Consider the following 9242-nt stretch of genomic DNA (forward strand, 5'->3'; position numbering starts at 1 on the left):
AGATAGAGGGGGGACAAGATAGAGGGGGGACAAGATAGAGGGGGGAGGGGGACAAGATAGAGGGGGGACAAGATACGGGGGGGGACAAGATACAGGGGGGACAAGATAGAGGCGGGACAAGATACAGGTGGGGACAAGATAGAGGGGGGAGGGGGACAAGATAGAGGGGGGACAAGATACGGGGGGGGACAAGATACAGGGGGGACAAGATACAGGGGGGGCAAGACAGAGGGGGGTGTCTAAAATTAGCCGGAAGCTGAAACAGACATTTACGTGTTATCAACTGTTGGGGAGGGGAAGGGTCCGAAGCACTCCCTGGCTTTCGTCTCGGGTCACCGGAGAAATGGAGGGGACACTTCCCGTGTCTTGAAGGACAGGATGAAGGGCCCCAAGGAAGCCGGAGCCAAGTCTGCTTTTAGAGATGAAGCTCAGGAGGTGCCCAGCACACCCAACACGAGGTCCGCAGGGGCAACTGGTCCGTGGAAAACATCCACCGAAACATCTCCCAACTACGGTGTTTTAGAACCAGAAGTTCTAGCCTGGGGAAACGTAAGCTCTTAACGACTTTTGAACGAGGAGCACGTACAGGCTTGATAGAAGTTACCGCAGCAAACACCAACCTAGCACTTTCAGCAGACCAAGCGCAGTCCCTAAGGGCTTTGTAAGTATTAACTCATTTAATCCCCAAGACGAGAACCCCACGAGGTGGGCAGGTACTGATGCCTCCCCGAGGGGAGGGTGTTTGCGAAGGAATCCAGAGCACACAGGAGGACCACGGGGTTAGAAAGCACACCAGCCCCAAAGAAAGATGCTTCAGACAAACTCAGCATCCTTCCTCTGCTCCCTCAAAACTAATTGATTATTAATGGATATGAATAACAAACAAAATTAATCTCCCGTTTAAGAGATTATCCCAAACGAGCTCTGCTGAGATTTTAAAACACTCGACAGAGCCAGAAGAAACAGCAACTAAGATTTCAAGGGGAAGGTGCCAATTAAGAAAATGACTCCGATTCCTCCAAATGCAAACCCTTATAATTTCATTAGGCAAACCTATAAAGCTGGCACCTTGGACGGCTGGACTGGGCTGACCAGGAGGGAAAGTTTTCCCTTCCACGACCCCACATTAGCGCGTCACGGCGGATCCGGCTGTTGTCGGCCTCCAGCCAAGGAGAGGAATTTAAGAAGAAACCACAATGCCCCCAAACCTCTTTAATTTACAGAGCACCGGGGTCCACGGGGCCTAATGCAACACACCACTCTGCCAAAAACAACCTATAGAATTTCTTTCAGATGAGAAAACTAAAATGCCTTGCTAATTGCTTTTCCTCTCCAGCGACCGTCTTGGAATGCAATGCGCGGGCCTGGGTGCACTTCTGTCCCCATCCCCGGGGGTGCAGAGCCCGCCCGTGCTCACGGCTCCTTCCCGGGCGGTGGGGGGGGGGTGCCCAACGGGTCCATGAGAACCAGCACGCACGAGGATGACAAAACCCCTCTTCGCGGGGGAACCAGGGGTGAGCACCCAAACCTCGAAAGGCCTCGCCAGCCACTTCAAGCTCCCAGACTCCTGAGTCACTGCACCTTCTATCTGGTTCTCCCTCCTGCCCGTGGGTTTGGTCCCTTGGGAAACCTTACTGCTCTCGGAAGAACAGAAATACGGTGCTTTTTCTTCCATTCGTGTTTTGTTTTGGTTTGTTTTTTAAAGCTTTAGGAGTCTCATTAGTTTTGACCTGTCGGTTGGGCAGGAAAAGGGCGAACGGGTGCCGCCCGATGTGCTGCAGCCGCCACAGAAGGTCTGCGAGGGAAGGGGCGTGCTGAGGCCCTCCGGCTGGCTCGGTCCAACAACCACAACGCCCTCGCACCCGTTATTATTATTGCCAATACCTGCACCCAAGACCATGCTGAGGACCTACTAACTTCGCATTTGGGGAGTCTGCACTTAAGAAATAGCTTCAAGGTGGGGCGGGGGGCGGGGTGCCTGGGTGGCTCAGTCGGCTGGGCATCCAACTCTCGGTTTCGGCTCAGGCCATGATCCCCGAGTAGTGAGATCAAGCCCCGGGCTTGAGTCGGGCTTTGCATGGAGTGTGGAGCCTGCTCGGGATTCTTTCTCTCCTTCTCCCTCTGTCCCTCTCCCTTGCTCTCGGTCTCTCTCTCTCTCTCTCCCTCTCTCTCCCTCAAATAAAAAAAAAATAAACAAATAGGGGCGCCTGGGTGGCTCAGTTGGTTAAGCGTCCGACTCTTGATCTCAGCTCAGGCCATGATCTCATGGTTCTTGGGTCCAAGCCCTGCATCAGGCTCTGTACTGACAGTGTGGAGCCTTCTTGAGATTCTCTCCCTCTCTCTCTCTCTCCCTCTCTCTCTCTGCCCATCTCCCACTCGTGTGTGCTCTCTCTAATAAAAAATAGAATAATTTAAAAATAATTTAAAAATAAGATCATTTTGAAAAAAAGAAATAGCTTCAAATACAGAGAAACAATCAAGTTCAAAGAAATCTGAGTTTATATTTAATGCCTAAAACATGTAACATTATTAACAACATGGAATAACAGAAGCAACTTAACATAGAACAGAAAAATGTTTAAAAACACTATTATGCATTCCTTATAAATGATGTTTCTACACACATTTCTGGGACGAAGCAAAGGATCCCATCACTACGGCCCCATCAACCCTGTCACCTGCTCCTTTTAAAAACAGTCAAACTCGGGGAGCCTCCGACTTCAGCTCAGGTCACGATCTCGCGGTCCGTGAGTTCGAGCCCCGCATCGGGTTCTGTGCTGATGGCTCAGAGCCTGGAGCCTGCTTCAGATTCTGTGTCTCCCTCTCTCTCTGCCCCTCCCCCATTCATGCTCTGTCTCTCTGTCTCAAAAATAAATAAACATTAAAAAAAAATTAAAAACCGTCAAACTCAGTGTCCTCCACACAGGCTCTCTTTGAAAGTAGACATTCCAATTTTGCTAAATGCAGAATAGATTGTGGAAATAGGAAGCCAACATAAAAAACAAAAACAAAAACAGGATATGTACATAGTCTCAAAAGTATCTCCCTGAACGATATGACCTCGTCAAGAAAGGAAAAACAGAAATTATACAGCAGAGAAACCTGGCAGACCCCGCCTTAGCCAAGCGGCCAGGCTAACGCCCGCAGCAGAGGGACACGTGGACATCACACGGCTCCGGAAAGAGCTCCGCGACGCTTCTGCTGTCTTCCCCACAAAAACGCACCCTCTGAATCTGAATCCACACGTCCGAAACAAACAAACCCAAGTCAAGGAATGTGCCACACAATGAGCAGTGCTCTTCAAAAGTGTCAAGGTCAAGAAAAACAAGGCAATCCCGAGGAACTGTCACCGGCTGGAAAAGAAGAAGGAAACATACCAATGAAATGAAATGTGGGATCCTGCTGGCGGATCCCGGACTGACAACAGACATCGCGAGAAAACTGGCAAGATTCCAATACGGTCTGAGGTTCAGCTGACGGGATCACGCCCACGTTAATTTCCTCTCTCTGATACATGCGTTGTTTTGATGGGTGCTGTTCACTCTGGGGAAAGCCGGGTGAAGGGTACAGTTCCCCAAACCCTTCACCCAAAACTATTTCCAAGTAAAAAACAGTGTGTATTTCCAAGTAGAAAACAGCTTGATCTCACAAGCTACAGGGTGTGTATTCCTACCAAGATCCACTTCTAAGTCAAAGCAAAAAGTTTGGATTTGAAAAAATGTGAAGGATAAATATTTCAGGAAAAAAAATGTTTAGTTCCACAAAATGTGCAACAGGTGAAAATTTAGGATCACGTTGGCTCATCAGTTAAAACTATTTTTGAAGCAATTTTTAAATGTAACATTTCTTTAATATTCCGTTTCGGATAGTGTATTAAGAGTTTAATAGACTTATTAACATTATATAATAGATATTTAGTTAATGTTGTCTTGAGATTTAAAAAAGTAGAACTACTTATTATGTAATAGGCCAGCAAAGAGTGTATAACATAGTACAGCCTTTTAAAGAAAACATTGACAGTAATTATTAAAACCTAAAAGGAAGACAAAAATCTATCATACGGCAATGTCCAAAGCCCCCAAGTGCACTGGTAACAACAATCCATGCTTGACAAAGACTTTTATTCTTTGGAATGAATCACACTGAAAAGATTCAGCCTCTTCTCTCTCTACAAAAAGACCCCAGCTCCGCCAGTCAATGAAAACGGCATGGGACCGTGTGCCACACCAGCCGTGAGGATTCACAGAACATTCAACCGCCTTCCAGAGACTCCGTGGACAAGCCGACCGAGGAGAAGGCAGAAATACTAACCGCTGCCCCAGGATCCACCATTAAGTAGAAATAACCTCTACACTGCGCACGGAGCCTACTTTTACAAAATGGTTATTAAGATAGTTAGGGGTGGATAAGATAGATAGTTATTAAGATAGTTAGGAGCCCTGGGTGGCTCAGGGCATGATCTCCTGGCTCGTGAGTTCGAGCCCCGAATCGGGCCCTGTGCTGACAGCTCAGAGCCTGGAGCCTGCTTCCGATTCTGCGTCTCCCTCTCTCCCTGCCCCTCCCCTGCTTGCGCTCTGGATCTCTCTCTCTCTCCTTCTCTCTCTCAAAAAATAGACATTTTTAAAAAAGGCTCTTAAAAAATGGTTAAGATAGTCAAGGGGGCTCCTGGGGGGCTCAGTCGGTTAAACATCCAACTCTGGATTTCGGCTCAGGTCACAATCCCAGGGTCTTGGGATGGAGCCCCGAGTTGGGCTGTAGTCCCCGACCTCTGCGGAAATAAGTTACCTGCAAGTTTATGAGCTAAGAACTCGGGCACAAACTAGCCTCCTTTCAGCACATCGGTTCTGCTTGTAGTTTGATAAGCTTTATTTTTCCCACCAACACATTCACAGAAAGTTTAAGCCTGTAATAAAGTTTTCAGTTTTGTTCATACGATGCAATTCTGTCTCCAGGAGTTAGGACGTTTGGGGCTCTAAGCAGACAAATCGTAACCGTAAGTGTCTTTACCTAAGAAGAGGTCTGCAGAGTCCCCCTGGCAAACAGTATAGAGGTTTCTGGATTAAAACACCACAAATGCGCTAAACACCTTTCACAAACACCGTGGTTCTGTCCGCCACGTCAGAACATCCAGATCATCTGCATTACCCTCGTGTAACATCCGACAGCACGGCTGTCTCTCAGAGACGTCATCCTGAAACAGTGACAGTGACCTGCAGGCCCCTGCAGCCTGCATTGACCTCCCACAGGGGCACGAAGGGCACGGAGGGCTGTGAACCCCACAGATGACCTGAACCCACCTCCCACCTCAGTGGCCCCTGGGATCTGTCTCGGCCTCTGGCACCCAGGGGGGAAGAGTCTCATACGTTCGGTGTCCTGCTGGAGGATGTGCAGAGGAGATGCCAAGGGCGGGCTGACCTTGGCCTCTAGAGTGGGCGTCGGGCGAGTCTCCCCCTCACCTGTATCACAGGTCCGTTCACAGAGGCTCTAAGACCTGTCTCACAGAGGGATCCCAGGAAGCCCAGCAGCATCTGGGAGGTGTACAAGGTCGCATCTGGGCTACAACAGGCCCCACTCAGGAAAGAGCCAAGAAAGGAGAAGCCAGTGCTGGCTTGATCCGATCACGGGAATTTGTCTCCTCGGCCACTAACCATCTTGGTGCCTGGGATTCTTCCGTGGTCTTGCCAGGAGTCACTAACTCTGGATGAAAATTAGAAACTCGAAGTCACGAATAAGTGTGCACAGAGGGGCGCCTGGGTGGCTCAGTCGGTCGAGCGTCAGACTTCGGCTCAGGTCATGATCTCACGGTCCGTGAGTTCGAGCCCCACGTAAGGCTCTGTTCTGACAGCTCAGAGCCTGGAGCCTGTTTCGGATTCTGTGTCTCCCTCTCTCTCTGCCCCTCCCCCACTCATGCTCTGTCTCTCTCTCTCTGTGTCAAAAATAAACATTAAAAAAAAAAGCGTGCATAGTTTTCGAGTCCTTTTCGCTTCTTTTGTTCAGGGGAAGCTGCCATAACACTTCTGTTGGTGAATTCTCTAAGCTCGCCAAGCATTCTAGTGGACGTTCCAGTCAGCAGCCAGCACCCCCCGCCTCACCTCTGCCCCCTCCTCGAAGCCTCAACTGGGCACCCTCTCCTGCAGAGAAGTCCGGAGGGGCCCTGGCCTCCACTGGCCCCCACCCTTCCACCTTTATCTACCCAACCGCCAACATCTGCTGGGGCTCAAATCCAAAAGTCCTCTTGTAAAGGGTCAGAAAATTCTGAAGTGAAACCATTGTAACCATTAGGCAGCCGGTCCCATCTGTGACCATCGCGGTCACGGTTTTCCTCGTGGTAACTCAGACCTCGACCAAAGCAGCCAGAGGGATGACGACTCTGTTCAGGGCCCTTCTCGTCAGGTCCTTGACGTCAGGAACATTTTTTTCTTGTAATTAAGAACAGAAACTTAGCAACACTTTTCTAGAACGTCAAACCTTATTATCTAACTAATACCCAACTACGGTTCTCCCAAGAAACAGGCAAGCAGTATGGAGACTCTGAGGCTGGCCACCACCATGGCAGGAGGATCCTCTAGGATCTTTAAAGGGGCACCTGGGTGGCTCTGTCAGTAGAGCATAAGACTCTTGATCTCAGGGTCGTGAGTTCAAGCCCCATGTTGGGTGCAGATGTTACTGACTATATATATATATATATATATATATATATACAAACACACATATATATACACACATATATACAAATATATATATATAATAATTTTTTTAAGATTTTTAAAAAGAAAAGACTTTCCAAACACCCAAGTTTTTCCCATCTTCAGGTGGAAAACGTTCATTGCCTCTTAGTCTATGGGAACAACTGAAACCATGGGACAGGCGAGGGGCAGAGAGAGGGAGACACAGAATCCAAAGCAGGCTCCAGGCTCTGAGCTGTCAGCACAGAGCCCGGTGCGGGACTGGAACCCACCAACCGTGAGATCATGACCTGAGCCGAAGTCGGAGGCTTAACCGACTCAGCTGTCCAGGTGCCCCTCTCCCATAATTCTTGAGCTATCTCCCTTCCCAGTGGCTCTAAGATTAATTCCCGTGTTTGTTCAAGTATCAGTTATCTGCTTGATCACCAGCTGCTCGAGGACGGTCATTAATCCCCTTCCGATGCCGCTGTGCTCTTGGGGTTCCCTTGCACCCTGAAGGGCCCCTGGTATGGGGGATTCTTCCAGCAGAATCCATGGCCGCCTCTCCAGCTGCCCTTCCACACACACACACACACACACACACACACACACACCAGTCCCCGGGTTTCCTAGCCCTAAGCTGCAGCCACTACTATCTGAAAATCAAATCAGATTTTTTCAGAAAGAATCCACAACCCAGAAACTAAAGGGAAGAAGATATCTGGAGAGAAGCTACTAGGAAAGAGGTTCCGTGGAGGGTTTAATTAACGTGGCAGAAAAAGGCATCGAGGCCACCACAGGTGGGAAGACGCCGGTCACACCTCCTGCACCAGCACGGAGTCCTCTGTGCTGAGAGAGACGGTGACGGCAGAGCTAGAGCAAGGAGAAGCCTGCCCGGGATGGCCGGGCACCTGCTTCCCAGGCCGGCACGGACCCCGCTCGCTGTTGCCTACGAGCTGCAAGACGGCGGGGCCGGGAATCGAGGACGCATGTGACACTCAGAACGTGCCTGGGGACAATTTCAAAAGGTTAGCCTTGGGTCTCTTTAAAAAAAGAATGTGTTGGGGCGCCTGGGTGGCTCAGTCATGACTTTGGCTCAGGTCATGATCTCACGGCTCATGGGATGGAGCCCCGCATCGGGCTCCGTGCTATGGGTGGGAAGCCCACTTCCTATCCTCTGTGTCCGCCTCCCTCTGCCCTCACCCGCTCATGCTGTCTCTCTCTCTCTCTCTCTCTCAAAATAAATAAATACACTTCTAAAAAGTAAAAACCATAAAAAGAGAATCTGTCAAAAAGACAGGCAAGGACAAGCGATGGTGGCAATGTGGAGATATGGAACCTTCGCGCATCGCTGGGGAGGGCGTAGCCCAAGACGGCGCAGACACCGTGGAAAAGTCTGGGGGGTCCTCAAGATGTTAAACACAGACGAGCAGACGATCCCGCAGTCCCACTCCTAAGCAGACACCCAAAAGAACTGAAAAGGTACATCCACAAAAGCCCAGTAACACCGTGCGCACAGCCACGTTATTCACATCAGCCGCAGAGCAGAAGCGAATCGCGTGTTCGCCGATCGATCGATAAAATGTGGTGCTTCCATACGATGACTGTACTCGGCAACCAGAAGCCAAGGAGGGTGCCCAGGCGACAGGGTCCGCGACAAGCCACGTGGCTAGCAGGTACGCTGCGTGTGACGTGCCGGGAAAGGCACCCTCCCTCCGGGGTCTCCGCCCACCAATCCCACAACCCTCATCTGACCGTGAGAACATCAGACAAACCCCCAAGCCGCTGCAAACTACACGACTCTACTCCTCAAAGCCGCCACGGTCCTCAAAAACAAAGCCCGAGGCACTGTGCCAGCCAAGAGAGGGCACGGGACAAGTAAATGCAGTGTGGTGCCCGGAACAGAGAAAGGTCACGAGGTGAGAAGCAAGGGAAAATGGAAACTGCATGGACCTCGGTTGGATCCACTAATCCTGAGAAGTGCACTCGGGAGATGTTAGCAATCGTGGAAATGCGAGGTCCGGTTTCCGGGAGCCCCCTGCGCTCTGTGCACTTTTTCCGTAAATCTAAAACTGTTCTTCCACCAATTATCTTCCGATAGAGGCGAAGTGCCCTGGGATGACGAGGATGAGCCTCGAACACACGATGCTGAGTGAGAGAAGGCAGGCACGAAAGGCCACCTACGGTATGATTCCCTCTATAGGAAATATCTGAACAGGTAAATCCACCGGGACAGAAAGCAGGTGGCTGGTGGCCAGGGCCGGAGGTGCAGGGTCTCCTTCTGGGGTAATGAAAACGGTCTAAAACGGACTGCGGTGGCCGCACGACTCTGTGAATGTACTGAAACCCAGCAACGTGTGGGCTTTAAAATGCTCAATTTAGGGTATGTGAGTCGCATAAAGCGATTATGATTGTTATGTTTAAAGAGGATCCAATGGGGAGGGGGGGCTGAACCATGTGAAACAGACTTTATATTTTAGAGCTCAGGTTCACAGAAAAAGTGAGCGGAAAGTACAGAGAGAGCTCCACGTGTCCCCCCCCCCCCCCCCCCCCCCCCCCCCCCCCCCCCCCCCCCCC

General features: G+C 50.4%; 1 protein-coding gene across 1 annotated transcript in view; it reads right to left on the reverse strand.

Moving 5' to 3' along the window:
- ROR2 (receptor tyrosine kinase like orphan receptor 2) overlaps positions 1-9242 on the reverse strand; it is a 198402-nt gene that overhangs the window by 159661 nt on the left and 29499 nt on the right. The window lies entirely within an intron of this gene.

Source organism: Panthera uncia, chromosome D4 (assembly GCF_023721935.1).
Source record: "Panthera uncia isolate 11264 chromosome D4, Puncia_PCG_1.0, whole genome shotgun sequence".
Taxonomy (NCBI): domain Eukaryota; kingdom Metazoa; phylum Chordata; class Mammalia; order Carnivora; family Felidae; genus Panthera; species Panthera uncia.